Here is a 9937-nt window from a genome sequence, read left to right as displayed (position 1 = left end):
TGTATTCTTAAGATAGGTTTATTCTAAGATCCAAAAGAACTACAAAGAAACTCTAAAACTTCACTCAACAGGATGATTATAACAATACGATATTAAAAGGTTTAAACTATTTTATGTGTATCATAGGATAAAAAAATTAAGGCTAATATCATTAGAAATCAAAACTGTCAGTGTAAGACAAGAAGTATAAAATAAGGGCCGGCCCCGGGGTCGAGTGGTTAAGTTCATGCGCTCCGCTTCGGGGGCCCAGGGTTTCGCGGGTTCGGATCCTGGGAGCAGACATGGCACTGCTCGTCAGGCCACGCTGAGGCGGCATCCCACGTGCCACAACTAGAAGGACCTGCAACTGAGATATACAACTATGTATCGGGGGGTTGGGGGAGATCAAGCAGAAAAAAGAAAAAAGAAAAAAAGAAAGAAAGAAATTAAGGGGAAAAAACTAGGTTTAATTTGTAAAGGAAATACCAATATGAAATCCAGGTTTTTCTTTTTGTCAAGATTTTTCTCCAGCTCTGTCCCGAAAAGAACCTAGATGTGAACCTCTGTGACAGTGAGCACACCGAGCCCCCAGATACTGATTTCTAAACAGCATTTCCCCACCAAAAGGAACCAGGGCTCCTCAGAGGAACGACTGCAGATCTGAGGCAGGAGAAACACAAAGTGGGTCTGCGACAAATTCTGTGTCAGGAAACAACGGAGCATTCAAAGACTAATAGGGCCCTGGCGAAAGGACACAGGAGCCCAGCTGAGGGGACAATCTGAGTATCCAAAGGAATAATGATGATAACTGACTGCGATACACTGAATAAATACAAATGCAAGGGGCCACAGCAACTGAGAGAGAGAAAGAGAACAGAAAGGGATGCTCCTTACTGAAGAGGAGCAGCTAACAAATGAAGGAGGATTGAGTCAGAAAAATCACCACTTCGCAACCTCCAGTACAGGACCCGGTTCGGGCAGGAACACCAATGGGCACTCCGACTACTAGAAGGCCCCAGCTGACCAGGAAGGTCGCTGGGAATGGGCTCCCTGTCTGTGGCCCTCCGCAGACGCCCGAGGAAGCTCCGGGAGAGTCCAGCGTGGTCTGCAGTCACAGCCAGGGCCCGCTGCCCCACCTCCAACCACAAGAACGGGCCCACAGGAACTCATGTCCCTCCCGAGGTGATGCCAAAACCAGGGGGAAGGAGGTGAGGCTGGGAGGCAAAAGCGAGAGATGGTAAACCCATGAAGTGGGAATTACACATTATTTATGCTTTAAATGGTTTCTAAAAATAAATAGATGCTGGCATCTATTACTTTTCTAACTTGCTCAGGAATAAAGGATGTAAACACGCTAAGTTGTTATGGTGAACATCCTTATGCCGAAAGTCCCCTCCAGAAAGCAACCATTTCTGGAGCAGAAGTAAAACTGCTCGGGCAGAATACGAGCACTTTTGAAGATCTTTATTCACAGGGCGAAACTGGTTCTCCAAAAGAGTTAGTTATCAAATTACTTAGCAGTCGTTAGCACGAAGAATCAGCAAGCAGAACACAGGGTGAGTAAAAAAGACCGCCTTCTCTGAGAACAGCATATTTACAAAGAAGTTTCCAGAAAACAACACATCTGCATGTGAGGAACTGCCCACAGCTCAGCGCGGCGGGTGCCAGACCACAGGGGGCCGGGGCGGGAGAGGCCACGGGAGCCAACCGCTCCTCGAATCACCCTGATGGAAAAAACGGTCCAGCTCTCGCCAGTGCACCTCAGAGGCGGGCTCCGACAGGACAGGCACACGCCTCAGGACCTGCAGACTGCAGGCTGAGGAAGAGGCGAAGCGGGCTCCCCGGTTTCTGAGCCCCTGGCTGGGGGGAGGCCACACTGCTCACAGGAGGAGGGACAGACGAGGGCAAAGGATGGTTGTGGCCGATGTTGAACTGAAGGAACCCAAAGACCGCCCAAACGGAGGTAGAGAGCGTGGCGCTGAGGCAGGTCTCTGCGAGACAGAGCAGAGGGCGTGGCTGAAAGTACAGGGATCACGGCCTCCCCAAGTCCGCCTGCACAGACACCCAGGACAAAACAGCCACGGCTGCAGCCACCGCACCGTCCACACATTTCACCTGCTCCAGCTGAACCCACACAGCCCTTCCGTCCTCCAGCTCTCCTTGCACAACTGAAACATACCTGGGTTATGCGCCCCTTACTACATCCTGACTCTTCGGCACCTAGAACAGTGCCTGCCCCGTAACAGGCACTCGGGAAGTATCTGAACACAGTGCTGTGCACGTGACAGGCGTACACACACAGCCGTTACACACCCGCCACTGAAACATTCTCTATCTCTGCAACATCATACACATGCACACTGCTCTGCGCTCTGTGGGGTGGGCGATGTGAAGGGGACTTTAGTGCTGGCCCAAAGCACTAACTTCACAGCTCAACCCAGGCATCAGGAGTGCCTTCTTGGACCAACGGTTCCTACTCCCCATCCGTTCTTGCCTCCAGCTCAACCCATTCTCCACACAGCACCAGCGTCATAAAAACCCACCCAAATCACCTCAACCCCTTCCTGAGAAGCCACAATACCCTCGGGCCCTCAGAAGTCCTTAAAAACAAAACAAAAATCCCAGCTCTGCTGGGGAAGGCTCCACCTGACTCCCAACTCCCTGGTCCCCCTCACCTTGTTCGTCTTTTCCCTCCGCCTCCGGTCCAGGAACCTCCGCAACAGCTTCATGGCCTGACGCGGCCAAGTTGTTCCTTGCCCCTGGCCTTGGCCCCAGCAGGCCCAGCACCGGGAAAGCGCTCAGGCTGGCTCCGCTCAGCTTCAGATCTTGGCTCAAACGTGAGCCCTCCGAAAGGCCTTTGCTGGACCACGGTGTGCACACAGGCGGCCTGCCCACACACCGGGTCGTGTCTTTCCTCTTAACTACTTCCTCCTGTCAGGGTGCGCTCACAACCTGTACTGATCGTGAGAAAGGATCCGCTCTGTCAGCTCTCTGAGGACTGCGATCCTGTGTGCCTCCACCACTGTCTCCCAGGAGCACGGAACCTGGAACCCGGAACCAGATATAGTCACAGAGGGGCTGGGGGTGGCGCTGGCTCCTGCAGACGATTAAAGGGACAGAAACAGGAAGACAAGAAGGCAGAGCTGGGGGCCGGCCCGGTGGCACAGTGGTTAAGTTCACACTCTTCACTTGGGCGGCGTGGGGTTTGCTGGTTCGGACCCCGAGGGCGGACCTGCACACCACTTGTCAGGCCAGGCTGCGGCAGGCATCCCACACATAAAGCAGAGGAATTATGGGCACGGATGTTAGCTCAGGGCCAGTCTTCCTCAGCAAAAAGAAGAGGATTCACAAAAAGAAAAAAAGAAGGCGGGGCCAGCCCCGTGGCACGGCACTTAGGTTTGCACGTTCCGCTTCTCTGCGGCCCAGGGTTCGCCAGTTCGGAACCCGGGTGCGGACATGGCACCGCTTGGCATGCCATGCTGTGGTAGGCATCCCACATATAAAGTAGAGGAAGATGGGCATGGATGTTAGCTCAGGGCCAGTCTTCCTCAGCAAAAACAGGAGGACTGGCAGTAGTTAGCTCAGGGCTAATCTTCCTCAAAAAAGAAAAGAAGGCAGGGCTGCTTTCAAAGAGATGGCAAGTTGAGTGTGTAGAAAAGAGAGAAGATGCAAATAGTCCAATACTACTTTGAAGGGATATATTTAACTGTTTCATAAACCAAACACAACAGAAATAAGCCTGATTTTCTGGGGGGTCTGCCACCTCCTCCTACAAGAGCAGCAGTCAGTAACGGCCACCAGAGGGGCACTATCTAAACTGAAGGGGACGTCTAGAATGGACCCTCAGTCAGCAGTCACTGAGCTAGTCTCACCTCATGCGGACTACGAGGTCAATTCTCCCTCATTTACTCACCAGCTTAAGCCCAGCAAGGGCTTGAGGAAGCCTTGCTAAGAGCACTCAGGATGAAACGACAGGGGCGCGCCGCACCCCACTGGAGATTAGAGCAGTCCCCGGGAGAAGCCTGGGTTCCTCCACCAGAGCCTCTCCACTTGGCACCTGCTTCCTGAATAGTAGTAACTCCTCGTTGTGGGGGCCGCACTGCAGAATGTGTAGGAGCACCCCTGCCCCTAGCTGTGACAACCAGAACACCCCAGACACTGCCCAGTGTCTGCACCTTCCTCTGTCACCCCAACCACCCGAGCTGTCCCCCGCATCATCTTTCGTCCTTTCTCCTCCTGCCGACCGGGCTGCACCTGCACCTTCTTCCTTTCCAGCCCCCAGCACACCTCATACCGCTACCAGTTTAGCCTCGACCTGTGCTCTGACAACCAACACACCCGACACAGGTCGACTCAGGCGTCACGAGGTCGTGGCTTTAAGACCTTACTCCCGAGGGCGTTCTGAGTCCTACAGACACGCCCCGTCTCAGGCATTGGTGGACTCTGGGGGACCCACAACTGGGGTCCCACCCACAATTCAACCCAAATAGATTCTCTTTTCTCAGTCTTACATACTGGAGCTCTCTGAGTGAGACGTCTTATTAAAATCTCATTCGGTGCTTTCAAAAACACTGTAAAATCACTGCACTAGATTTCAAGAACAAAATCTGCATTTTCAACTTTAAAATGAAACCGGAGGGAAGCTTAAAAGCAGTAATTTGTTTAAACACTCAAAGTGAAGACTCACATGTGATCAATTCACAGAATGTCACTTAACCCCTTCCAACTCTTAAGCCTTCTCCTCTGCCACTGCCAGCCTGTCATCACAAAGCCTGCCCTGGGCTGGCTCAGGGCAAGGGGAAGAGGAGGGAGCAGTGCCAGGATGGAGCGTCCGCGCAGCAGCTGAGAGAGGAGCCAGGAGCGGAGGTGCTGCCTGTGTGTCCTGGTGGGGTGGGCCACCTGCTCCGTCTTTCCCTGTGTACGTGGCTGGGCCAGGGCAAACGGGATGCTGAGTAGAAAAAGAACAGGGGGTACTAAGCAAGGACTAGTGGGTTTAGGTTGCTCTCATAACAATAACGATCACTATACTTACTAGGACTCTGACATCTTGCTTCAGATGGAGAGGGAACACCGATTTGTTTGCCCACGTCCAGCTACATACACGAACAGCCTGCAGGAGATCCACTCACCAACAACTAGAAAAGCTGGATACACTTTTAAGACTGTTTGAAGGCATCAAGGAGATACTGAGGCAGCCAACTGGAGGGGCAAAGATTCCAAACAAAAGGGCAGCCCACTGAGGCCAGTCTAACATTCCGAGAGCCACTCTCTCCCTCAGGGCATGGGACGATCAGGTGTTCCTCAGGGATTTGGGGAAATGCACCAATAAGCTGGGAAGAAAACAGCAGAAAGCCAAGCAGAAAGTACTGGCTAACAGAGCTCTGGAGAGTTCCATGGGGCTGGGAAGACAGAAATTCAAATACAGGCCTGACAAATCAGACGGGACTTAAGGCGCCAAGATCTCTGAGAAAAGGGAGGCAGAGAAAATGAGCCCAGCACTGTGCAAAAACTGCCTGACAGGCTGAGCCTTCAGGAATCTCATTGTCTTCAGGTGACAAAAATTGGGCTTCAGGACCTGCCAAGGAGGAGGGGCCCCGGGAAACACTTCAGGCTTTCAGATGGAGACCCGGGGGCTACACCCTGGGTGAGAGGGCAGATGAAGGCAGCTTATAAGGACTGAGGCTTACAAAGACCGAATCCAGCCTAGAGTCGCTCAGAAGCTGGCTGAACTGAGAGTGTCTGTCCTCTGGGTGTGTGTCAGAGGAAGCGCTGAGGGAAGACAGCATCACCTAGAGTCTCCACAGGTTTTCATCCATAACGCCCAAGGTTCACTTAGAAAAATAACAACAAACAGGACCAAGAGAAAAAAGGAAAACAGAAATAGAAACAGACCCTGAGGTGACCCATACAGTGTAGTTATCAGATGCAGACTTCAACTGGTCAAAAATAGACTTGACAAAATGAAAATTTTCACCAAAGAATCAAAACAGATTCTAGAACTGAAAAATAGGGTAAGTGAAATTAAGAACCCAATCTATGGGTTTAAGCTCAGGTTGAACACAACTGAAGAGAGGATCAGTGAACCAGAAGACAGGTCAGTAAAAAACAGCCAGATAGAAGTCACAAGAAAAAAGTCTGGAAAATACAGAAGGAGCCCAAAAGACATGTAGGACACGGTAAAAGGTCTAATGTCCATATAAATGGGGACTCCCAAAGTGAGGAAAGACAGAACAGGGAGTAAGAAACATCTACAGACAATGGTCAAAACTTGTCTGAAAGTGATGAAGGAATCAAGCCATTGACTCAACAAAGAAAACCACACATTGGTTTTCAGCAGTCCTTCGGAGTGTGCCTAAGGCAAGAACAAAGTGTCAAAAGGAGCCAGACGAAAAAAGGCACCACCTTCAGTGGGACAACAGGAACACTGAGAGCTGACTTTTTAAGGACAGGGAAGGAAGCCAGACGACAATGGATTGGCATCTATAAAATGCCGAAAGAAAATAACCACCAACCTGGAATCCTATACCCAATAGAAAGTCAAGACAAAATATAGACTTTTCACTTCAAAAGTGAAGACAAAATATAGACTTTTCAGGAAACAAGAATGAGACAACTCATTGCCCACAGGCGTGAACTAAAAGGATTATGAAAGCAGTTCTTCAGGGAAAAGTAGTCTCTGACAGAAATACGAAAAAACAAGAGTGAAGAGCAACAGAAAGGGTCACTACGAGAATCAACCTTCATAAGCACTAACTGTGCAAAACGAGGATAATGCCAAAAATGTATCTAAAATTCAAAAGTATGATAATGACACAGGAGGCGGGAGGGAGTTCAGTGCAGTTCAAGTGTCAAAGGAAACAGCAGTGTCAGGAGGTAGTAAAAGCAGTAAATAAGGCTCAAATGTAAAATGCACCCTGTATCTAGGAATGTACACAGCCAACAACCTAAGAGAGAAGTACCGAACTAAACACCACGATACGTCTAACAGAAGGCCAGAGAGAAACACAGCACAGCATAGGTGGAACAAACAGAGAACAGATAGTAACATGGTACCTACAAACCAAAATACCAGCAATTATATTTAAATGGAGCAAACGCTCTAATTAAAAGATAAAAATCGTCAAATTGATTAAAATCAAACTAGCTGTATACTCTCCACAGAGGCACGCTTAAAAATACAAGATCACAGACAGGTGAAAGCAAAACATCCCCAGGCCAACGCTACCTAAGAGAACACCGATGTGGCAAAGATCACTATCAAATAAAGCAGCCTCGACAGCAAGAAGCCTGACTAACGAGGAGCATTTCACAATGATAAAAGTGCAATCCACCAAGAAGATAAAAACGCTAAATCTGAATGCACCTCACAACACGATCTCAAAAGACAGAAAAATTGATAGAAATAGAAAAGGAGAAACAACCAAAGCCAACATCACAGTGGGAGGCTTTAAGACACATCTCTCAGTAACTGATAGAAAAAACAGACCCAAAAAAAGTACGGGTGTAGGGGTCGGCCCAGTGGCGCAGCAGTCAAGTTCCCACGTCCCACTTCGGCGGCCCGGGGTTCGGCGGTTCAGATCCTGGCTGCAGACCTACACACTGCTCATCAAGCCATGCTGTGGCAGGCGCCCCACGTATAAAGTAGAGGGAGACGGGCACAGGTGTTAGCTCAGGGCCAGCCTTCTTCAGCAAAAAGAGGAGGACTGACGGTAGATGTTAGCTCAGGGCTAATCTTCCTCAAAAAAAACAAAGTAAGAGTGTAGAACTGGGCTGCCCAGTAAACAGTCACATGCAGCTATTAAGTACCTGAAATGTGCCTACTTCAAATTGAGACGTGTTGCAAGAATGCACACCCGATTTTAAAGACTTATCACAACAAAAAGAAGGCAAAATATTTCAGTAGTCTTTTCATGTTGATTACACATTGAAATTATAATATTTTGGATATTTAGGTTAAATAAAATACATTATCAAAATTAATTTCACCTATTTCTTTTTACTTTATGTAATGTGGCTACTAGAATCTAAATTATATGATTAACAAACTTGATCTACCTGGTATACATACAACACTGCATTCTCACCGATAAATAACATTTTCAAGGGCCCAAGGAACGTTTAACAAAAATGAATGTACGCTGGGCCATTAGGAAAGCTCGACTCATTTCAAAACGTTGAAATAATGCAGGGTGTACGTAGAGATTACAACAGACTGACAGTTTACGTCCCCCTAAAATTCGTCAGCCCCAAGGTGATGGTATCAGGAGGCGGGGACTCTGCGAGGTGATTAGTCTGGAGTTGAGAGAGCTCCCTCGCCCCCTCCGCCATGTGAGGACAGTGAGAGGCTGGCCGTCTACGAACCAGGAAGCGGCCCCTCACCAGCCACGGAATCTGCCGGTGCCTTGATCCGGGACTTCACAGCCTCCAGAACGATGCGAAATAAACTTCTGTTGTTCATAAACCAGTTAGTCTATGCATCTGATTATAGCAGCCCCAAAAGACCAAGACAGGGATCTTCATGCAAGGAAGGTAGAAACCAACAAAAAGCTAACCAGAGAATCCCCACAAACATTGGGAAGTCAAGTGACATAATTCTTTAAAAACTTTATGAGTAAAAAAAGATACCACGATGAACATCAGAACATGTTTTCACACAAGAGAGAACGAAAATCTGGCTTTCAAAACTTGCGGGATGCAGCTAAAGGTGCACTTACAGGGCCAGCTGGAGCCTCACATACATAGACTGGAAAAGACGAAAGAGCCAAAATCAGTTAAGCATCTATCTCAAGAAACTAGAAAAAAGAACAGCAAACAGAACACAAAGCAAATGGAAGGAAAAAAGCATAAATTAACAAAATAGAGAACAAATACTAAACAGAAAAAAATCAATAAAGCCAAAAGCTGTCCTTTGAAAGGGCTACTACAATTCATAAGACTAGCAAGACCGATGAAGAAAAAGAGAAAAGGACAAATTACCAATATCAAAAATTTTTAAAAGGGGATATTACAAGAGATCTTGCACAAAATAAGGATATTATGAACCATATTACACTTAATAATCGGAAAGTTTGGGTGGCCTGAACAAATTCCTAGGAAAAAAGAGCATCTTACCCAAACAGACACAAGAAGAAATATAAAATCAGAAAAATCCTATTTCCACGTGAATAACTGAATCTGAAACTAAAAGCCTTCTCACAAAGAAAACCTTACACCAGCTGGTTTTGCTGGTCAATTCTTCCAAAACTGCAAGGAAGAAAACACCAGTCTCACAGGGGCTCTTCTGGGAATCAACAAGGAACGCTTTCCACCTTGTGTTAGGAGACGAGCATGAGCCAAACCTAACAAGGACAACACAAGACAGCAAAGTTACAGACCAAGCTCTCACAAACACAGACGCAACAATCTTAAAATATTAACAAACAAAATCCGGGGAAAGCAGAATACATCAAGGTCAGGTTGGGATTCTTCTAGAATTGCAAACTAAAAGGTAAATCACCACATAAAAGGAAAAAAACTGGACTGTCTCAAAAGATGCAGAAAATGCACTTAAGAAAATTTAATAATTTAATTCATGATTTAAAAAAACACTTAGCAAACTAATAGAGGAGAATTTGGATATTTCGATAAAAATATTTATGGAAAAGCTACAGCCAACATCAGATATAACAGTGAGATACCGAAAGCCTTCCCTCTGACACTGGGAGGGAGACGAGGATCCCTACCCTCACCACTTCTACTCAGCACTGTGCTGGAGGTCCCAGCCAGGCCAGCGAGGCAAGAAAAAGAAAAACGAGTACAGCACTTGGAAACAAAAAAGAAAAGAAACTGTCTCTTGCAGACATACTTGTGAACACCTACAAAATACAAGAAGAATTACTATTAGAAATAAATGGATTTAGCAAGTGAATACGCAAAAATCAATTCTATCACTATATAACAGTAATAAACAATTACATAA

The 9937-nt window shown here is 47.4% G+C and overlaps 1 long non-coding RNA gene across 1 annotated transcript; it reads right to left on the bottom strand.

The window, feature by feature from the left end:
• Window positions 1-1428: 1428 nt before the first annotated feature.
• LOC139074536 (uncharacterized) lies at window positions 1429-7603 on the bottom strand. The gene is made up of 3 exons (XR_011524219.1): window positions 5012-7603; window positions 4667-4927; window positions 1429-3076 (listed from the first exon to the last, which is right to left on the bottom strand). It is a non-coding gene; the product is annotated as an uncharacterized lncRNA (long non-coding RNA).
• Window positions 7604-9937: the final 2334 nt, after the last annotated feature.

Source organism: Equus przewalskii, chromosome 11 (assembly GCF_037783145.1).
Source record: "Equus przewalskii isolate Varuska chromosome 11, EquPr2, whole genome shotgun sequence".
NCBI classification, from domain to species: domain Eukaryota; kingdom Metazoa; phylum Chordata; class Mammalia; order Perissodactyla; family Equidae; genus Equus; species Equus przewalskii.
Note: the sequence above shows the minus strand (reverse complement) of the source record. Positions and strands in the feature narration are given on the sequence as shown.